The following is a 21,765-nucleotide window of genomic DNA, read 5'->3' on the forward strand; positions in this document are numbered from 1 at the left end:
ATATGAATATGAATCTACTTCTGATCTGAATTATGATTTCTGAATCTGTTATGGACATTATTCATTAAAATCCTTTACTTTGTTATTATTCACTAGGCTCTAGCCCATTGTATTATTCATGTATGTAGGCGATCAGGCGTGTGACCAGGCTCAATGATGATTGACTAGAGGTTTGTTTGTGTCAACCAACCTGTGTGCCTCTCGAGGAGGTTCTTGGAATGCTTCATGTAGTCGAATTTTGTGAACCAAGTTTACGACTTTTATATTACTTTTGTTTTTAACTGAACAAGTTTTTGTACAATCTGTATATGTGGGATATGGTGAGATAAGACCAATGTGATTATGACATCACGTATATGTATTTACAAGTTTTAAATTTTTTGTCCGATATATGTCTGCACAGCTCTATGGACGTTGTACGTTTGTATTTGCTTCCGCTAGCCCCTTAATTTGTTTAATCTGTTCAGACCCTTGGTAATCTCAGGATTAATGGCCAGTTACGACGTTAAACCTATATGGGCGGGTTTGGGTTGTGACAATATGGCTATAAACATGAACTAAACTAAGCCATATCTATGAAAACACTAAAAAAATCCAATTTTGCACAAAAAAGCATATAACTTGCATTATTTAAAAAATGCATCAAGAACATGCAACATGCCACAAAGAATAAGAGAACTTACCCCGATTCCATTGAAAGAGTCAAATAACCAAAACATGGTTTAAATAAAGTACATATGCCTTAACAAGCTACTAAACATACAAAGATGCAACCTAAGCCCGATTTAAGGCTATTAATCTTGGTTTAATACAACAAATATGGTTTTGCTGTGTAATTTGTAATGCAAACGGATACTTGCACGGCACAGATGGTGTATCGTGTTATTGTGAGACGATTATTCTGCACAAATCAACCGTATTAGACTGGTGTTATGGTGTATTTTTATCTGGATTATATGTTACATCACATTTCACACTGAAATGGGGGGTGTTTTTTTCATTTCAATTGGTACATAGATATGTTGTTATTGCTGGTATGGGTTTCGATGTTACATTGTGAACCGTATTAAGTTATGTGTTTTTTTTTCCCTCTTATTTATGCTGTAGGTATGGACACTGCTATTTTGCTACTCTACAATTATGGACAAACCAACGTCGTCATTAAGTTGCATCATGCGTTGACGTACGCACAGTTAGTCGATGTTATATGTGGGAAATTTAATGGATTGGTCCCATGTGAGGTTCATATGTTGTTCGATGTGCCGGGGTACAATAACTTTAAGGTGGACGGCGATAAGGATATCCAAAACATATTGTGTCTTGCAAAGTTATTTGGTTTCAAACACATTGACGTCCTCATTCAGTCATGGGCTATGGGATCAGGTCTCAATGTTGGGAGAGTGGTTTGCATGGAGGATCATGAGAATGCTAATGTCGTTAGTCGAATGTTCAGGCTGGACGAACATACTAATTTGTTACCAACGAATATATATCCAAAACACAGAGCATGTACACCAATGCCAATAAATGGCCATAACACCAATTCAACGTTAACTACAATGTGTGCGACATATTGCCTATGATCAGAATCCACAAATTCACAATTATCACTACACAACTAAATTTTACCATTCGTACCAACATTAACATAAACCTTAACCCAAGAATCCAAGAGTATACCGAACAACCACAATTTCCTTATGACTACACCCCATATTGTCACATAGATAACACGTCTCAATATGAAACATTCATGCATGGCAGATTTATAGTACGATGCACATTAACAACCATGTATACATCACAGAGGCAAACACAGGGCCCATATAACCACACAAAGTATGACACCAATCCAATTCCACACTCACACAAATCTTAGCTGCGTTCCACCATCATCTCACACACAATATACAATTAACAAACTACACATTATACACTAACGTTCCAGCAATAACATTGACACAACCATGCATAGTAATTTCCAGCACAACCCAACAAATCCACCTACACCACAGATGTCAACACCAACAACAAACACAACATCGAAACACACGACACTCGAAACCCCCACACCGAACACACACGACACCTGAAACCCCAATAATCAATAAACGTAATGATGGTAATACACACTTGAAGGAATGTTCAACTCAGAGTACCAATCCACACTGAATATCATCAACACACCAACCAATATCCCATTAACATTGGAACAAAGCACAAATTTCCTATTACGTCTCTTCCGTTCTGATTGCTTCGGAGGGAAACCAATATTCCCTTTGGTGAATATTTGGGGTATTCCCGTAATTTCAACATCAACAAAACCCACAATTACCCTTACTTTGCATAAAAAATATGGGCAACTTGGTCTTTAACACTGTGATGGGATTTATTGGTTTATAAGATTAAAGTTATGACTAAATGGATCAAAAGATTAGACTTTAAGATTTATTGGTGCATCTCCCTTAAAAAAATTAATAAATCACACTCAAAAAAATATTTTGTTGTAAAGTATTTTCTATTAAAATATTTAAAATTCTTCACCATGAAGCATGAAATAATTTATATAATTAAAATTCTGTAATATGTTTCTCTCTCTCTCTCTCTCTCTCTCTCTCACTCTCTCTCTCACCGTAGCCATTACTACTCAACGTATCAAAGCCCATTATTTTCATACACGGTAAGCGTTAATAGGGTTTCTTTAAGGTTCAAACTCTCAACCCTAGCTCAAAAAAAAAAAAAAAAAAAAAATTCTCAACTCAATTTTTTTTTATTTGTTTAATAATAAAAGTACTAAGTGTCATTATGTGTTGCATTTTAATTAGTTCATAATTAAATTCATGGAGTTTTATATTAAACCCTTAAATAATGTTACCATAATTACCATTTCAAATTACTTCCTTAATTTATGTTTACCATACCAAATTTATTTTCAAAATTGCTTCCCTAAGATTGCATTAATGCATGATTTTGATGCATTCATATGAAAAATAATTAATTCTTTAACTTAAAATTTAAACATTATTGATTCTTTAACGTGGCCTGGGCTTCTCTCCAATCCTCTATCGGATTGGAGAGGTGTTGTTGGGCCTTGTGGGCTCACTTTTTAGTCTCATTTTGATAATCTGAACTATTTATATTTTAGAATTTATTGAGTATATAATTCCTGTAAAAAATCAATTTGATCAAATGGAAACCATGTGTTTGTATCAGTTTTGTATAAAAAAATGGATGATGAGAAAATAAACAAATCATACAAAATTGATCCAAACAAGTGATTTCCATTATCTGATCGACTTAATTATTTTGCAGGGATGATGTACTCAACGAATCCTAAAATGTGAATGGTTCGGATTATTAAAACGAGGCCCAAAAATTGGCCCATTGAACGTTTAATCTAATATTAGAACCTCTAAATTAGCTCATACCGGTCACGAATCGATAAATTGTGATATGATTTATACATAATGTTTAAATTTATTACTATCAAATATTTTTACTAAGATTAAAACTAAAATATGACATATAATTTAGGGCGGCTCTATCTTAGATAATTTTTTAATATATAAATATATGTAACTATTTATTTCATGTTAACATAAATATATAATTTTTTTACCTATGTTCAAATTTTTTAGTAGATATGCATAAAACATGTTCATTTTTCTTATTTAAAAAATAAAAAATACTTATAAATATTTTTTACCAATTTAATACATAAATAGGCCAAATGATTCATAAGTTGGGTATAGACAAGACACTTTTTAATGATTAGATAAATATCACCTTGGCATAAATATACAAGTCATTTATGTGTAACTCTGATATAAATAAATAAAATTTAATTGATTATAAATTATTTTTACTACATATATTAGATAATTTTATATTATTGTTTAATTTTAAAATTAATTTTTGATTATTTGTTTATACTCATGCATAGCACTACCAATGCCACTTTACCGGTTCTTAACACAAAGTAAAAATAAAACTAACTAATATATTAAAAAGAAAAGTGATTTTTTAAAAAAATTTTATTTAGTAGCTTCATTGTACAAAAATTGCTAAAATTTATAGGTTATTGACACAAAATAAAATTAAAATGAAGCTAACTAAGATTCTCAAAAGAAAAGTGATGCTATTTATTTTTTTATTTGTTAGTAGCTTCAGACACTACAACAATTTGCACCTTTAGCAACTAAATTTGGCAACTAAAACCTTTTTAGTCGCCAAAAGGCAGACCTTTATCGACTAATCTTAATATTGGTCGCCAATATTTAGCATTTTAGCCACTAAATTTTTTTAGTAGCCATAGATTAGCTATTGGCGACTAAAAAAAATTTGGTCGCTAAAATTCATGTAAATAGGCGACTAAAAATGTTTTAGTAGGCATTTGTCTATTTTTTGGCTACCAATTATGATTTTAGTCGGCGTATATAGCCTTTTGGCGACCAAAAAAAAGTTTAGTCGCCAAAAGATAGGCTTATTTACTAAACTATCAGTGACTAAAATAATTTAGTCGTTGTATGGTTAGTGTTTTCTGACAAAAAGAATACTTAGTAGCCAAATTAGACAAATATTGACTATTATTTGCCGACTAAACAGAATTTGGTCACTAAAAGTAGCCTATGAATTTGGTCACACTTATTTTTTGTATCTATTCTGTCTCACAAACACAGACCACACACCACAAACCAGAGGCCCGCTCACCACTGATTTTCACTACCACCGTCGCTGGCCACCGTCCGTCCCCACCGTCACACGTCGCCGCCACCACTGCCGACGTCGAAATCACCACCAACACTGCCGCAAATCACAAGTTTGTCTCTGTCTCTCTCGGTTCGGTCCTCTCCCGGGCGTTACGATCTGCTTCTCTCTCTCTCTCTCTCTCTCTCTCTCTCCCCCTTCCCCTATTTCCCCATTTCTCACACTTCATCTAGGGTTTATATGCTTTTTTAGTTTATTTTTGTATTGATTTTGGTTAAGGGCTCATTGGTTGAAATGTTTGATTTCTATGAAATTATGAAATTCTTCATGTCCAAAATGGGTTTGATTTTTGTTTTATGGGTTTGATTTTTGTGTTATGGATTTGACAGAGACATAAATAGTTGAATGTGCCAATGTAATGTGCCTTTGGTCTTCAGGTTGCATTGGTCGTGTGGATAATTTCTTACATTGTTAGTTTCTTCAACTTCCTTACCTTGTCTATATTGGTGAGTTTCTTCATGGCCTTTCCTTGTATATAAGTGCACATGCCTTTCCATAGAATATTTTAATTCAATTTGATTATCTGCTTTGTTTTTCCCATAGGGGTTCTTCTTAGTCTGTTGGTCCCTGTGCTTTATGAGAAGTACCAAGATCAAATTGACGAGAAGTTGATTGTAGCTTATAAGATCATTTAGACACAGTTCAGGAAAATTGATGATAAATACCCTAAGAAACCTTCCATTGCCTCTTAACAAGGAAAAGAAAACTCAATAGGCCAAGTGTAACTCCCTTCTCTCCCTCTCTATTTGTGTGTATACACTGTACACAACATGCATGCTTGATAAAAGTGCCCTTTTTAATCACTGTGCATGCAAATGACAATGTTTGCAATCTTGTTTTTAACCATGTTTAATTTATATTTTATTATCACAATTAATAATTGTACTTCTTTAAACAATTTATGTATAAGTACTGGTAGTGAAGTTATATTTCCAATAGATTTATCTAAAGTGACTGGAGTTTCAATGAATAATTTTGCTAGTTAATTGAGAGTTGGTACCACGAGTACTACGGAAAATTTGTCAACTTTTTGTGTTTTTTTTGTTTTTTCCTTTTGGATTTACAGTCAAAAGAGGACTAAAAATGTAGGACTTTAGGCGACCAAATATTTAGTAACCAAAAAAAGAACTCTTTGCCGACTAAAATTTTAGTAGTAAAAAATGTGGGACTTTAGGCGACCAAATTTTTAGTAGCCAAAAGAAGAACTCTTTGCCGACTAAAATTTTAGTAGCTAAAAATGTGAGACTTTAGGCGACTAAAAGTTTGGTCATTGAAAAGGGTCTAATTTAATTTAATGTCCAACCTTTTGGCGACTAAAATTTTAGTCGGTAATTGTATACATTTGGCGACTAAAATAATTTTAGTTGCTAATTACCTTTACCGACAATTCTTAGGTGACTACTTTTGCGACCAAAAATTTTAGTCGCTAAAATCCTTCGACGACTAAAAATGTAGTCGCAAAAAGTGAAAATTCTTATAGTGAGAATACAAATTTTGTTAAAATTTATAGGTTATTGACACAAAACAAAATTAAGAAATAAAAAGGTGACCCTTGAACTTTTTATTATTATTAATTACTAGCTTTAGAATATGAAAATTGTTAAAAATTAATAGTAATAGACACAAAATAGAGTTAAAATTTTTATAATAAGATATCATAAGTGCTTGCTTTTTAGCTACAAAAAATTTAAATTTAAAAAAATTATAGTTGCCATTTAACTCTTATATAATTTTTAACTTATTACACCTCAATTCTTATTTTTGACTTTTTTTTCCTTTTTTTTTACAAATTTTTTAAAATTATAGGTGACATTTCACTCTTATCCAATTTTTAAACTACTACCCTTTTTTGTTCTTCTATTATTAGAATTATATTAGATTTTTTTAAAGGTTTATCTTATTTTATTTTTAAATTTTTAAATTTCAACTTGATTTCTTTTTTTCAATCTTTATTTGATGTTTATTGAATTTCTCTCTACCTCATTTTTCTAGAATTTATTTAATTTTCTCTTTCTATATTCTTATAATTCATCTTCAATTTTAAACTTAATTTTTTTAGTCTTTATTTTATATTTACAGAATTCACTCTCACTCTTAATTTTCAATTGAGTTTATTCTTTTTTGAAAATTTTGAAAATTTATATTCATCTTGAAATTTAAACGTAATTTTTTTTTGTTTTGTTATCTTTATCTTATATTTATAGAATTTCACTCTTACTCTTCATTTTCAATTAAGTTTATTCGATTGAGTGTATGTCAAAAAAATTAAGTAGTCCTACATATTTAGATAAACATAATGAAATCACTCAAATCTATTATTTAAATACCCATCTAAATTAATAACATAATATTTAATTAATTTTAATAAATATAATATTATTTATTACATTTTATTAGTTGCCCGTGCACGGATTTTACACTAATTTTACTATAAAATAAAATCTAATATAAGGCCATTCAAAGATTTGACTAAGTTAAAAATAAAATAAAATAAAATAAAATAAAAATTGACTACAAATGGAAGGTTGAAGTCACCAAAAGAATGCATTTATCTACTCTGAACTTGGTGGGTGTGGAAAAACTATTCTGTGTTCCAGGGGCATTGACATGCGACAATGTCACAAAAGAATCATAACCATTTATTTATGTATGATCCAAAAATAGATTCCACACGAGCCTTGTGTGGAAAATTCTATTGCTGAAACACACCAAGATATTATCTTCTTTGTACCGCCGGACACTTATAATTTTATTCTTCCTTGATTGAAAAAACCCTCTTAAGAATTTGTGGACATGACATATTTTATAAGGCGAAGGCGAGTCAAAAATTCCTGAGGAAAAAACCCTCTTAAGAATTTGTGGACATGACATATTTTATAAGGCGAAGGCGAGTCAAAAATTCCTGAGGAACCAATGTAGGACAAATTTTTACCCTCCACGAGTCCCACATAAATAAATGGTTTGGATTGTTTTTTGACAATGCCACAAATGGAACGGAATAATTTTTCAGGTGAATCATAGAGATATTCGTAATTATTGACTGAAAATCCTTTTGTTGAGTTTTTAAAATTATATTATTAATATTTATTTTTGTCAATCCAGCTTCTATTTTTTGGTAAGAAAAAATAAATAAAATTTGAAAACTCAACTTGATCGAAAAAATTGTTAAAATTAAACCCTTATCATATACTCAATGGGTATGTATCAACAAGTATTTTTTAAACAACTGTTGCCTATTATATTGTATTTGAATTTTAAATTTGTTGAGAATAATAAAATTATTTATGCATATTCATTTTTCATGCCTAATCAAACAAAATTTTATTTCATTTTATTTTGTTTACAAATACTTATTCTTAATAAAATTTTGACTAAATTATAATCCAGAAGTTATTTATTTGTTTATTTATTTATTTTTTATGTAACTTGTTTTAGAAATTTATTATTCTTTAGACGTTTTGTTCTAACTAACTATTTTACTATTATTATTAGTTTTTTTTATGCATTCTCGTAGTACTCAATAAAGTTAAAATAGTGGGGGCAAAATCTATATAAAATAAATAAATTAACAAATAAATAAATAATTAAATAATAAAAAAAATAATTATTGAGTATTGCTCAACAGATTTGTTGAGACTGATAAAAAAATATTTGGATGGTTACTTGTTAAATGCGGCTAAAAACTTAACTTGTTGAGACTAAATACTAATGTGAATACTCTGTTGTTTTGTTTCTCGTAAGAGAGAATGAGAGAAATTACCAATTATCAACTTTCACGTGGGGAATAATTTTTTTGGTTTTTGTTTTTATTTTAGTTTTTTTGGAGAGTTTTTAAGTGATAAAGTCATAGTTCTAAATCGCGGTATCGGGTAACGTAACGGTATCGATCGCGGAGTATCGGCCGGTATGTATCGGGAATCGGGTGTCGCGACTGTGAAATTTTAAAAATCATTAGCAATCCCTCTAAAACTAAATTTTATGTATTTTTTTGACCATTTTAACCTTAATTTGTTACATTTTAATCAAAATTTTGATATGTATGATTATTTTTGACTCATTTTCAACTAAATGATATGTATTTATTTTTGGCATATGTTAAACTTTTAATAAAAAAATTGATTTGAATATTTATTTTTCTTGTATTGAGAAAATATATATATATATATATATTAATATAAATAGAGGTGTAGGTGTATAAATAAATAAATAAATAAATAAACTTAAACATTTACAAGAAAAGCAGAGCACAACAGAGCACAACAACAGATTGATCGGAAGTTGATCAACTTCCCGTCAAACCCAGAAATAGAAAAGAAAAAAAAAAACATAGAGCACAACAACAAATTGATCGACAATGGAATAGGTAAGAAATGGATATACATGTTGTCGATCAACTTTTAGAATTCTGAATCCGATCAAGTTGATCAACAAATTCTGAATTCTAAATTTGAAATACAAATTGATCAACAAAAAAAATAAATTCAGATTTAGATCGACAACAACAACAAAAAAAAAAAAAAACCAGAAATAGAAACAGAAACAGAGCAATACAAAAAACAGAGCACAACAACAAAAGCGAATGTATCCGACTGTATCGGCCCGTATCGGCCCATGTATCGGATTCAAGCTGCTACGTATCGGGACTCAGACGTTACGGGCGCGAAATTCATTCCTACCGGTATATCGGTAAGTATCCGACTCGGCACTGCAATTTTCCGGTACGAACCGGCCGATAATTTTTCGGTACGAACCGGCCGGTACAGCACATACCGGCCGATATTTAGAACCTTGGATAAAGTGAAAGGAAACACATATTTTCAACATTTCCCACTTGACAAAGTGAAAGCAGCTCATCAAAGTGTAAATTACAATATGTTATTCAAACGCAGTAATGATGGACAGCACGTGAAATTTCCATCTTTTATATTCTTCTCTTTGTCTTCAACCAACCCTACACTAATTCAAACCAGTTTGTTTTTGGTACACTTTTTATAATTTAATTTTTCTTTTTAGTTTTCAATTAAGAAACAAACAGAAAGAAAATAAAATTGACAAAATAACACGTTCACAGCAAGTACAGAGAGAGGTGTAAAAAAATTTAGGGTTAATTATATTTATCCCCTTAATTATTATTAAATATTATTTTACTTTTTCAATTTTAAAATCATATACTTAGGATTAGTTCACATTAGTTGACCCATGCAATACACGTGCTATTTTTTTATGAAAATTTTTGATGATACGATGTATGTTATAAAAGAACAACTTTAATTTTAATTTTAATTTAAAATTAAACTTAAAGTGTGATTTTAATTGTTTATTTTGATAATATTAGCGCTATCGTTCTATAAAAGTGTTACTTGAATACTTCTATATATTAATTTTACTTAATTTATTTGTGTATTTTGATAATTTTAATTTTATCATATAGAAAAGTGTAATTATCATATAATCATTTTGTATGATATATATCAAATTATAAGATAGTAAAATAAATACTTATTTTGATATTAAAAATAATAGTTAAATTAGAAGAATGATTAGTAACATAAAATTAAAAATAATTCTAACAATTTAATTTTCTTTTATATTCATTTGAAAAATAAAAATATGTAGAAATAGAAACTACATAAAATTTATTTAAAAAAATTAAATATAAGTATGTTGTAATTGGATTATCATATAATGATTTTGCATGATATATATTAAATTCAAAGATTGTAAAATAAACACTTTTAATTAAATTAAAATATCAACTACAAGAAAGAAATTTAATAACAACTAACCAATAAAAAATCTCATAATAATATCTAAACCCAAAAAGAAAAAATAAATAAAAACATCTAAACGATAAATACATCATAGTGTGTGAAGTGATTAATCATTTGTAATATGGTGCCAAAATATATAATTACTGTTCAGCAATTAAAAAAGTAATCAAAGTAGTAAATTCAAATTTTAGAGATTTTACGAGACTATCATTGTTGCGTAGGTTTTTCTTTCCATGAGTTGTCATTATATAAAATAATGTAAAAAATATTTTGTACAATCAAAATATAACCCATATAGAATTTGTAGTTAGATTTCATATTAAACTCAAATTGAGTTTGTGAAAGAAGTATTTATGAAATGGAGTCAATATAAAATTGGTATTGAGTTTGTGGATTATCTGAATTTGCGATAGAAAATATATGGAAAAGAAGTATTTTTCTCGAATACAATTTATATAAAATAGGTAAAGTTAGTATAATTTAAATTGGGTTTAGGTTTGGGTAGAACTCTATATGTAAATGGAAAATGCTTATTGATGTGACTTTTTTAGAAGAAAAAAAAAGTAAGCCATTGAAATATGCCATCTAAGAAAGGGAAAAATACTACGTATATACATATATGATAAAAGTGGGTATCATACAGTTATTCAGTAAAGTGGGTTGCATACATGTATTAATTAGTTTAAACATGTAATTGAGTTAGAATAGTAGAGTTCAAAATCTACTGAAAAATCAAATATGTTTATTAGTTACCTTTTTTTTTTTTTTTTTGATAAGCAAAGAAGAGATATATTATTGATGTAACAGAGACCTATTACATCAATACAAGAAAAGAAGGATGAGAACAAAACGTAACATAGCGGATGTAAACGAGTTGGTGAGGATCCAACCACATCATCACAACAACCTCATCCAAAGAAGAACTACCCAACCCTGATACAAACCACACCCCCAAAATAGCCAAAACAGCATAAAAATATAAATATACACCACCCAAAATACATTTACATATCAAAGCTTGAAAGAGAAACACACCACCACAGAGTAAACAAATTGACAGACCAAACCTGCCCCAACACCTCCCTCCTTTTATCAGTAGCCCTTAGCCCAGCAGCAGAACAACCACCATCTGCACTGTGTAATCTGTTGAGCAAGAAATCCAATCTACACCTTCCCAAACAACAACCTGGAGGACAGAGCAGAGCAGAAAGAAGCTCAAACAGCAGCAGAGTAGTTCCAGCCAGATCAGTTAATAACCTCAGCAACCAGAGGAGTCCCCCCTCCCACCCAACAGCCTGGAGGACAGAGCAAAAAGATGCTCAAACAGCAGCAGAGGAATTCTACCCAGATCAGTCAATAACCTCAGCACCTAGAAGAGTTCACCCAGATCAGACTCTAACCATCACACCCTGATGATAATTCATTTCACAGTCATACCAGCCATAACATTTGCCTCCTTAGGCACTTCTACCTGAAATACACATTCTCACTTGCCTAAGATTAATCACAAAGTCCTGAATTGAAAAACAATGATCTAGATAAAACGGTCTCAGCCATAGTGCAACCCTGACTTTTATCACTTCACATAACGTAGCCACATCAGGGATGGCAGCATTGAACACCACATCATTTCGAAGCTTCCACAGGGACCACAACACAACCAGAGGTATGCCCCTCCAAATCTTCCTCTTCTTACTACTGAGCACCTCCCCATCTCACCAAAGAAGCATCCCTTCAACAGTTCCAGGTAAGGCCCCTTGGACATTCCACCAATTCAGCATTTCAACCTACACAGATGATGCAAAACAGCAGGACACCATGACATGATTCACAGTTTTACACTCAGCTTTGCAAAATACACATAGAGTTGAAACATTACCTTGAAGCACACCAATTCTTTAGAGGAAAACTAAAGTCTTAAGTCTACCCAGCCATGCAAGCCATCCCATAAATTGGACTTTAGGTGGCAAGTATTTAACCCACACCAGTTTACAAATATTCAATTGAGAGGAAGCACTAGCAGAGACCCCATGATATAAAGAGGACACTGAGAATACCTCTGTTGCTGCTGCTAACCACATAGGTTTATCAATCTGATTGACCACCAAAGAAGGTGTAGCACCTAGGAGAATCTTGAGCCTTGTGACCTTACAATCTTCCCAATCATATAACCTTCTTCTAAAATTGAACACCCAGTTCCCTGCAATTTCCTTTCTTTCATACATTGTTCTTAGTGACACCTCTTTATCCAGAATTAAAGAAAATAGGCCAGGATATTCCTCTCTGAGGCAGGTGGCATGACACCACTTATCCAACCAAAACCTTACTCTACTCCCATCCCCAACCTTTAGCTGCCAATTATTCATGTAGAACTGTAGGAGTGGGCTATCAGACAAAGCAAAATTGATTACACCTTTCCAAACAATAGATGCCCTAGGCCTTGTACAAGAAGTGGGTACCCAATCACTAAAGGCGACCTTGTACTTACTACAAATAACCTTCCTCCACAGTGTATCTTTTTCAAACCCAAACCTCCACCACCATTTGATTAGTAGACAGTCATTCATCATTTTAACTCTTCTCAGCCCCAGTCCCCCTTGATCCACACTTTTGGACAAATCAGCCCATTTGACCAAGTGAACCCTACTCCTTACTTCAGACCCCCTTAGAGGAATGCAGCCTGCAGCCTTTCAATCACTTTAGCTACCCCTTGAGGTACTCTAAACAAGGATAAATAGTAAACTGGCCGTAATGCAGTTAAGGTTAACCTTCCAGCATACGATAAGAGCTTTCTTTTCCAGCTCGCTAGCTTGCTACGAATCTTATCCAGCACTCATTTCCAAGTTTTCTTTCTATTAGGATTAGCCCCAAGAGGCAGGCCTAAATATTGCATAGGCAACTTCTTGATCTTGCAATTCAAAATAGATGCAAATGAAGCTAAAGATTCATCTGACACACCCACTCCACAAACCTGACTCTTATGATAATTAATCCTCAGACTTGACGTCACCTCAAAACGCCTCAAGATCCTCTTCAAGCTTCTAATCTCCTCCTATTTAGCTTCACAAAAAAGGATAGAATCGTCTGCGAATTGCAGATGAGACAGCCTCACATTATCTACACCAATTTGCACCCCTTTAATAATTCCCAGCTGATATGCTCTTGCCAGTAACATATTGAGACCTTCAGCAACCAAGTTGAACAGGAAAGGGGACAGAGAGTCACCTTGTCGCAGGCCCCTCTGAGGACTAAACTCATCAGTTGGCGACCCATTTACCAGTACTGAAATTCTAGCCGTATATGTAAAATTAAATTTCTTATGGGTAGACCATTGTAGGTACAAAAATGCTACATATCCCAAAAGTACTACCAAAATTTCCACCAAATGTCTCATATGGGTGTGGGACCCATGTGAGACATTTGGTAGAAATTTTGATAGAATTTTTGGGGTCTTTAGCATTACTCTTGTAAGTACTCACACTACAAGAAAATGCACCTACGGCGACCAAATTGGCGACTAAAAAAATTTTTGGTCGCTGAAAGTATAGGTTTTGGCGACTAAAACAACATTAGTAGCCAAAAGTAAAATTTTTTGGCGACTAAAAAAATTTAGTAGCCAAAAGCATAGGTTTTGGCGACAAAAAATCAGTTTGGTCGCCAATTATCGACTTTTGGCTACTAAAACTAAACTTTGGTCGCCAAAAATGTACTTTCAGCGACAAAAAAAATTTTAGTCGCCGAATATTGACTTTTCGCTACTAAAATATTTAGTAGCCGAATGGAAAATAAAAAAATGATTTTTCTCTTTGACGACCAAACTTTTAGTCGCCAAAAACGTACTTTCAGCGACAAAAAAAAGTTTAGTCACCAAAACTAAAAAATTTGGAGGGATTAATTTCAAAATTTGGAGAGATTTTATAAAACTAATCGGCGACTAATTGACATTTAGTCGCTAATGGTCTTTTGGCTAAATTACACTTTTGGCTACAAAAAGTTTAGTCGGTATTGATTATTATTTGGCGACCAAATATAAGTTTAGTCGCTAAAGGTAGAAACAATATTTTTGTTTTAGAGGGAACTGAATATTGGCATCCGTGCCCCTCTTTCACACAGACACAAGATCTCTGTTCTCTCTCATACACACACACACAGAGCTCTCTCACATACAGAACAGTCACCACCAAACCTCACCCCCGGCTCACCACCCCACCGCTGCACGTCGCACAGCCACCGCCGCAAATCACCACCTAGGTTCGCTCTCTTGGTTTGTCACTCTCTGTCTCGCTCTCTGTCTCACTCCGACTCTCTCTCTCAAACCCTTCTTCTGTTTCCCCAAATGTGAAATCTTGCTCTAGGGTTATTTATTCTACCCATTCAGTTTAATTTTGTCTTCATTTATGAAATGGGTTTGTTTGAAATGGTTTCATTACTAGAGTTTTATGGGTTTAATATTGTAAATGGATTTGATTTTAGGGTTTGATACCTTTCCCCCTATTTTTCCTTTCTATCTCATTATTTTAAAATCTCTAATCCATTGTATGTAATCTCATGTATTGAAAAATAGAAATTATCAAATAAAAGTGTTATCAGTGGCATTGTATGAGGATGAGATCTGATCCCTTTTTGAAGGTTCTAGGGAAACAGCTGCTTTGAACTTGCAAAGAGTTTGGTTGAGGGAGAACCGGAGGTTGTGGTAGGATAGGTTGCTATTTGTAAGGTGTATGGCTAGTAGCTATTTGTTGTTTGGGAAGGGACTTATCTATTCCATAGTTTAAAAGAATAGAACCTTCTTGCTGATACTTCTTCCTGGATTTCATCAATTGCAATTACTTCTATTCATGTTCCAAAAGACAAGATTGCTTAGACCAAATGAGACAAATACTTATTATATCTATGCTCTTCCTTTTAAGTAAATCATTGGAAACACTAAAACTCCATTGGATCATAGATTTTTTTTAACTAGGGAATAGATAAGTCAGTGAATTGATACAAAACAGTGAATTGATACAAAATCCTATAGCCTACAGGATACTAAAAACAATGAATTGATACCTTTCCTCCTGTTTTTTGTATCTCCTACAGCCCTCCAGGATACTAAAAACAGTGAATTGATACAAAATCCAATACCCAATTTGACAACTATAATTACAAATTAATTCAGTATTTGTTTTGATTCGTTTGGTTGTTTTGAACTCTGTGAACTATGAAGCTAAAAAAGTTAACGATTTATACGCAAACTAAGGTAAGCTTAATTGCGACAAGAATTTGAGACCTGGAAAACCTCAAGTCGTCTTTTTTCTTGCATGATACATTAGTTTGCCAGACTAAAAATTAAAAAAATTATTAATTTATATTACATTTTCCTATTATTAAATGTTAAGTTATGGCACTTGTCCATTAATATGTAATTCCCAATAGTGTTGTCATTAACTTTGTGATGTTGATATTGCTTCTCTAAAATGTTAACTCTTCATTATTACAACCTTCTTTGCTTGATTATTTTGGGCAAAACAAAAAATATATACATATATATATATATATATATATATTTTTGGCAAAAATATTTAGGCCATGGTGATATGTAATTTTTTATAAGAGTTTATGTCAATGTGTTTAGTGCAACTTACTACTTGAGCTTATGAGAAAAATGACAAACTAATTATTGTGAATGAAATTGTTATGTAGAACGAAAAAACTCAAATTTAAACTTTTAATTGCCATAAATTCCTGTAGGTTTCAGTTTAGTTTGTTTGTTAACTGCAGCCCTTTTAATTGCCCTAAACATAACTTTTGGTATTAATTCATAGAATGGATGCTCGTCTACCAGTCAATCTATTGCTATATTTATATTATTTAATCTGAGTTTGGGTGTCTTTGTTTCTCTCTCTGTAATTTGGTACCTGATAGTTGACAATCAATCACTTTGATTGCGGTAAATTTGTAACACACGCACACTTTGTTACTCTCCTTGTCTTTTAATGTTTGAACACTTTCACAGGTGCTATATGTCCTCTAGAAGTGCCTCTATAGGCACCAAACTGATATTCTATAACAACTTTTCTAAATTCAATCTATAGTTAGGGAATTTTAACCTAAAAAAACAAAGATAGAAAAAAACTAGCTTGGATGAAACTCTTTTCAAAAAAACTAACTTGGGTTTTATTACTTCGATGAGTTCATGGACGATCCTACAACTATAGGAAATCCAGTTGCAATGCAGAGATTCTATGCAGAGACAGACATTTTCCTGTTCTGGTCTTACGGCAATTCTGCAGATATTATGGGAACAAGGGTCACAGAGCCTGCAATGGATGCAGTTAAAAATATGGGGGGAAATAGTTGAGAAAGTAGTTTTACAACGGTGATTCAAGTTCTTTCCTCATGTAAACAGCCAAGGTAAGCTCAATAAGTTAATGTCACACCATTTACCATTGCAATCTTATTGATTACTAATTTTCTTTAATTTGGATACAGATATGAAAGAAGGGTTCTATGACAAAGTGGAGAGTCAACTTCATGGTCATGTCTCGTTAGAATTTAAGGCATAAAACTTGATTTAAACTAATAACACAGCTGTGTTCAAGACATGTCTAGTTATCATTGCATATGATTCATTTTCTCTAGTTATCATCTGCTTGAGGTATAGGCTCTCTTCTAATTCTTCTTTCTTTTTATCACATTTTTTATTTTATAATCCTTTATTGGCCCTTTCATATGTTTAGGAGGAAACATATTCTTATGATGTTAAACATATTTAAACTTTTTAGTTGTATCTATATGGAGCCGTGTTTGTTTTCAAGTATACTACCGTATAATATAATTGGCTTTTGCATAGAGAGGGAAAAAGGAAAACAAAATCATATGAGCAACCACAACAACTATCCTTTAACAATAATGACTAACAACAATCAAAACAAATATGAGCAACCACATCAGAGTACTTGCATTGCAACTTGATTTTAAAACCAAAACAAATATGAACTTTTATCTGTTAATCCCTTCTTTGGGATTTTTATCTTTGGAACCCTAAATCCTAACAACTTCCAATTTATTTATGAATACTAGGAACTTAAAGTAAGAGATTTAGGACTAGTGGCTTTTTGCTCAAATTTCTTGTCCAACATATAAATATAGTAATTAATGATTTTCTATTATCTTCCTATGATATGTATATATTTGTTTGTACATAAAAGTGAATATATGCGAAAGGATGTTTACTTTTCTGCCTTGTTCCACATTAGTGTTAAAAAACTAGCAATAAAAGTTGTCTTGACATGGATGAACAATGCAAGAGGAGGGTTTACCTTTTCTTTGGACTGGTATATATGGGTTCACAGATGACCATGTTATGGAGGAGCTTGGATTGGGTCCAAATGGTGGCCTTTAATTGCATGGAGTATCCTTTGCATTTGGGTTTTAATGTTTTTGTAAATCATTTTCTTCTCTTATCTTAGATTGTGTTGTCACTTAATTATTTCTAGTAAGGCTAGAGCCGGTTATGTCAAGGAGCATAAAGACATTGATTGACATCCCTTGTGAGGGATAAATTTATTTTATTGTGTAGAGAGCCTTCTGTTTTTTTTTTTTTTTTTTTTTTGTTAATTTGATATTAGATTCCAAGTTTGTATGGCCTTAAAGATATCTTGATTTATTCCCTCTGGATCCGATATTCTTCCAAAATGAATGTCATTCGAGTTTGGAGGACCAAACTCTTTAAGAGGGGAAGACTGTAACAATCCCGACTTGTGATTAACCTATAATCCATAATTAATGATGCTTAATAAGTAATTGAGATGAAATTTTGAGTTAATTGTACGTGCTATGTGTTAATTGTGGTTATATCTGTCGGTCGTAGAAATATCCGTTTGCATTTCTGTTTCATTATGCGAATTGAAAGCCTTATTGACGTCCAAATGCAAAAATGACCTTGTTTATGTGTTATTTAGAATTTTAATAATTTTATGGTAGGATTAGTCAGAATTCGATTCGGAATCAAATAAATATAACAAGATAATTTCAATTGATTATCCTTAACTCAAGTTAATTAAGCTCCACTAATTGAGCCTATATAAGGCCAATTGATTCTAGAAGCCTTAGATACACTTCATTGTTATCATCTTCTCAACAAAAATGTGAAGTGAGGGAGAGACAAAGCGGACTTTGAGATCAAAGCTTGGGGAGAAAACATTGTTGGAAATTGAAGGAAATTGGAAGAATTGTGCAAGAAATTCCTAGAATTCAAAGAATTGAGAACTCTAGGTAAGAACCATGTCCTTAAATTTTGTATTCAAGACATTAGTGTAAGAATTCAAGAGATTAAAGTGGTTAACATGAGAATTGAGCTGAGATTACAGAATTTGGGATTAGTTCATGCATGCATGCATAATTCATGAAGTTTTGAGTTCAATTTCCGAACATTCACATATGCATGAAGCTTTACTTGCATACTTTGAAGAATCCAACTTGGTTTCACTTGTATTCCTTCAATTGTTCATGTTTTAGAAGCCTTGAATTTACATCATTACATGCATGTTATATACGTATACATTTCAAGTTTGGTTTTGCACAATTGGCATGCTTTTGGGCTTGATTTTGGTGAAGCGGCTTTCAATTCATGAAGTCCTATGAGTTTGCAAGAGTTTTCTCAAGTTTTGGCCCAAAAGAGTGTTTTGATACATTGAAATCAAGCTTTGGAGCTGGAAGTGCAATATGGAAATTCTAGAATTTGCACTCTTCGCTCGAGTGTAGGAAGTTGTGCTCTAGCGAAGAATGCGTGCTCCCAATACTTTTGCAGAGTTCGGGGGTTGGCTCGAGCGGAACAAGGTGCACTTGAGCGACCACTCTTATTTTTTATCTTAGCTCGAGCGTAGAAAGTTGAGCTCGAGCATAAAATTTGAGCTCCCAGAAGTTTTGCATAGTTTTGCAGACCACTCGAGCGTCCAAAGATGTGCTCGTGCAAACTGCCCTATTTTTGAAAATTTGACTAAGTATTTCAAATTATATTTTGGCATCCTCATTGCATCTTAGGCATTCCTAAGTCTTAATTAAGACATAATAATGAGGATAAAGATTAGAAACACACCAAGACAGAAAAGAAATGAGTTAAGTGTTTTCCGAAAGTGTGTTTTAATGTGTATCTGCTATGTGTTTGTGTGGGTCACGCGCCATAAACTGTCCGATCTGTCTGCTTTGTCCATTCTGCTACTGGAGTTATCTGTGAGTAATAACTCTGTAAAGTTATGTGTGACTTTAATTATTTCCTGATGATATGAAATGAGCAGTGTTCTCAAATGCTATGTTTTATATGAATGAATGATGCTCCAAGTTTCTAAAACGTATTCGTGGCATCCTTAGCATAATCTGATATTTTACATCCCTTTATGGGTCATCAGGTCCCTTTATGGGGTCATCAGCTATGAACGTCTCTGTGTACATGAGTCATCAGAACTACGTCCCATATAATCATGGGTCATCTGATTTGATAACGCTAAGGGATGTACCACATATGATCATATGTGAATTCTGAGTATGAATATGAATATGAATATGAATTTGTTTCTGACCTGAATTCTGATTTCTAAATCTGTTATGGACATCATTCATTAAAATCCTTTACTTTGTTATTATTCACTAGGCTCCAACTCATTGTATTATTTACGTATGTAGGCGATCAGGCGTGTGACCAGGCTCAATGATGATTGACTGGAGGTTTGTTTGTGTCCGCCAACCTGTGCACCTCTCGAGGAGGTTTTTGGAATGCTTCATGTAGTCGAATTTTGTGAACCAAGTTTATGACTTTTATATTAATTTTGTTTTTAACTGAACAAGTTTTTGTACAATCTGTATATGTGGGATATGGTGACATAAGACCAATGTACTTATGGCGTCACGCATATGCATTTACAAGTTTTAAATTTTTTTGTCTCATGTATGTCTGCACAGCTCTATGGACGTTGTATGCTTGTATTTGCTTCCGCTAGCCCCTTAATTTGTTTAATTGTTTAGAGGCCTTCGTTAATCCCAGGATTAATGGCCGGTTATGACGTTAAACCTATAGGGGTGGGTTTGGGTTGTGGTAATATGGCCATAAACATGAACTAAACTAAGCCATATCTATGAAACCACTAAAAAAATCCAATTTTGCAGAAAAAAGCATATAACTTGCATTATTTAAAAATGCATCAAGAACATGCAACATGCTACAAAGAATAAGAGAACTTACCTGGATTCCATTGAAAGAGTCAAACAAGCAAAACATGGTTTAAATAAAGTACATATGCCTTAACATGCTACTAAACATATAAAGATCCATCCTAAGCCCGATGTAAGGCTATTAATCATAACAAACCTGGGTTTTTACGGCACCAAATACAAGCCGTAAATACGATTCTATGACGTGTGATGTAAAGCCATGTTACGACTAGTCATGGAAAGTCATTAAGTTCAATGACATGCCGTAGTACGTCATTAAAAACCCTTTAACAGTGGATCTTGTAAGTCGTGTTTGATTTCTTTACAGTTACTCTTGCACGTTGTTAAAATCCCTTTAACAGCGGATCTTGTTCGTCGTGTTTGATTTTTTTACAACCACTTTTGCACACCATTAATTACTGAGAAAAATGACAACTTTCATTATTTGTCGTAAAATATGTAATACAACAGCCAATTATGCTTGCCATAGAATATACAATATATATATATATATATATATATTTTAATTCAACAGGTTTTGACTTGTTCTATATAATCTAGCAAACATTACAAACAAGCTTCACAAAGCATCAATCAACCATTAAAATATTGTTTCAAGCATAAAAAAAGCTATATTCATAAGTATTGAATATTCAACAATTGTCACACATTCCAAACATCCAAAAATTATCATTAAGTTCAAAATCATCTAAAAAGAACTATCCTTAAGTTCTAAATTATCCAAAAAGTTCTAAACCATCCAAAAACTATATCATATATAGGTTTCTAAACAAAATCCAAAACTATCCGAAGATTAAAGAAATCCATTTATCAAAGTCATATAAAAAACTATCCATAGATGTTAAGATTTCTGCTCAAAGTCAAAGCTGATGAAGTGGGTTGGCCAAGCAACAATGCTTTCAATAGCATCCTCAAGCACAAACATCCCACGATTGGGGAGAAATAATGGCGCATTGACTTTGATATAGTTAATCCATACTTTCCAACACCTAGGGCCAAGAAGCACATGATGCAC

General features: G+C 32.5%; 1 long non-coding RNA gene across 1 annotated transcript; it reads left to right on the top strand.

Moving 5' to 3' along the window:
* The first annotated feature begins 14,277 nt into the window (after positions 1-14,277).
* LOC114298360 (uncharacterized) lies at positions 14,278-20,439 on the top strand. Its single transcript, XR_003641886.2, has 4 exons — positions 14,278-16,934; positions 17,013-17,934; positions 18,588-18,797; positions 20,205-20,439. It is a non-coding gene; the product is annotated as an uncharacterized LOC114298360 (long non-coding RNA).
* Positions 20,440-21,765: the final 1,326 nt, after the last annotated feature.

Source organism: Camellia sinensis, chromosome 12, assembly GCF_055761805.1.
Source record: "Camellia sinensis isolate YWXY chromosome 12, ASM5576180v1, whole genome shotgun sequence".
NCBI lineage: Eukaryota > Viridiplantae > Streptophyta > Magnoliopsida > Ericales > Theaceae > Camellia > Camellia sinensis.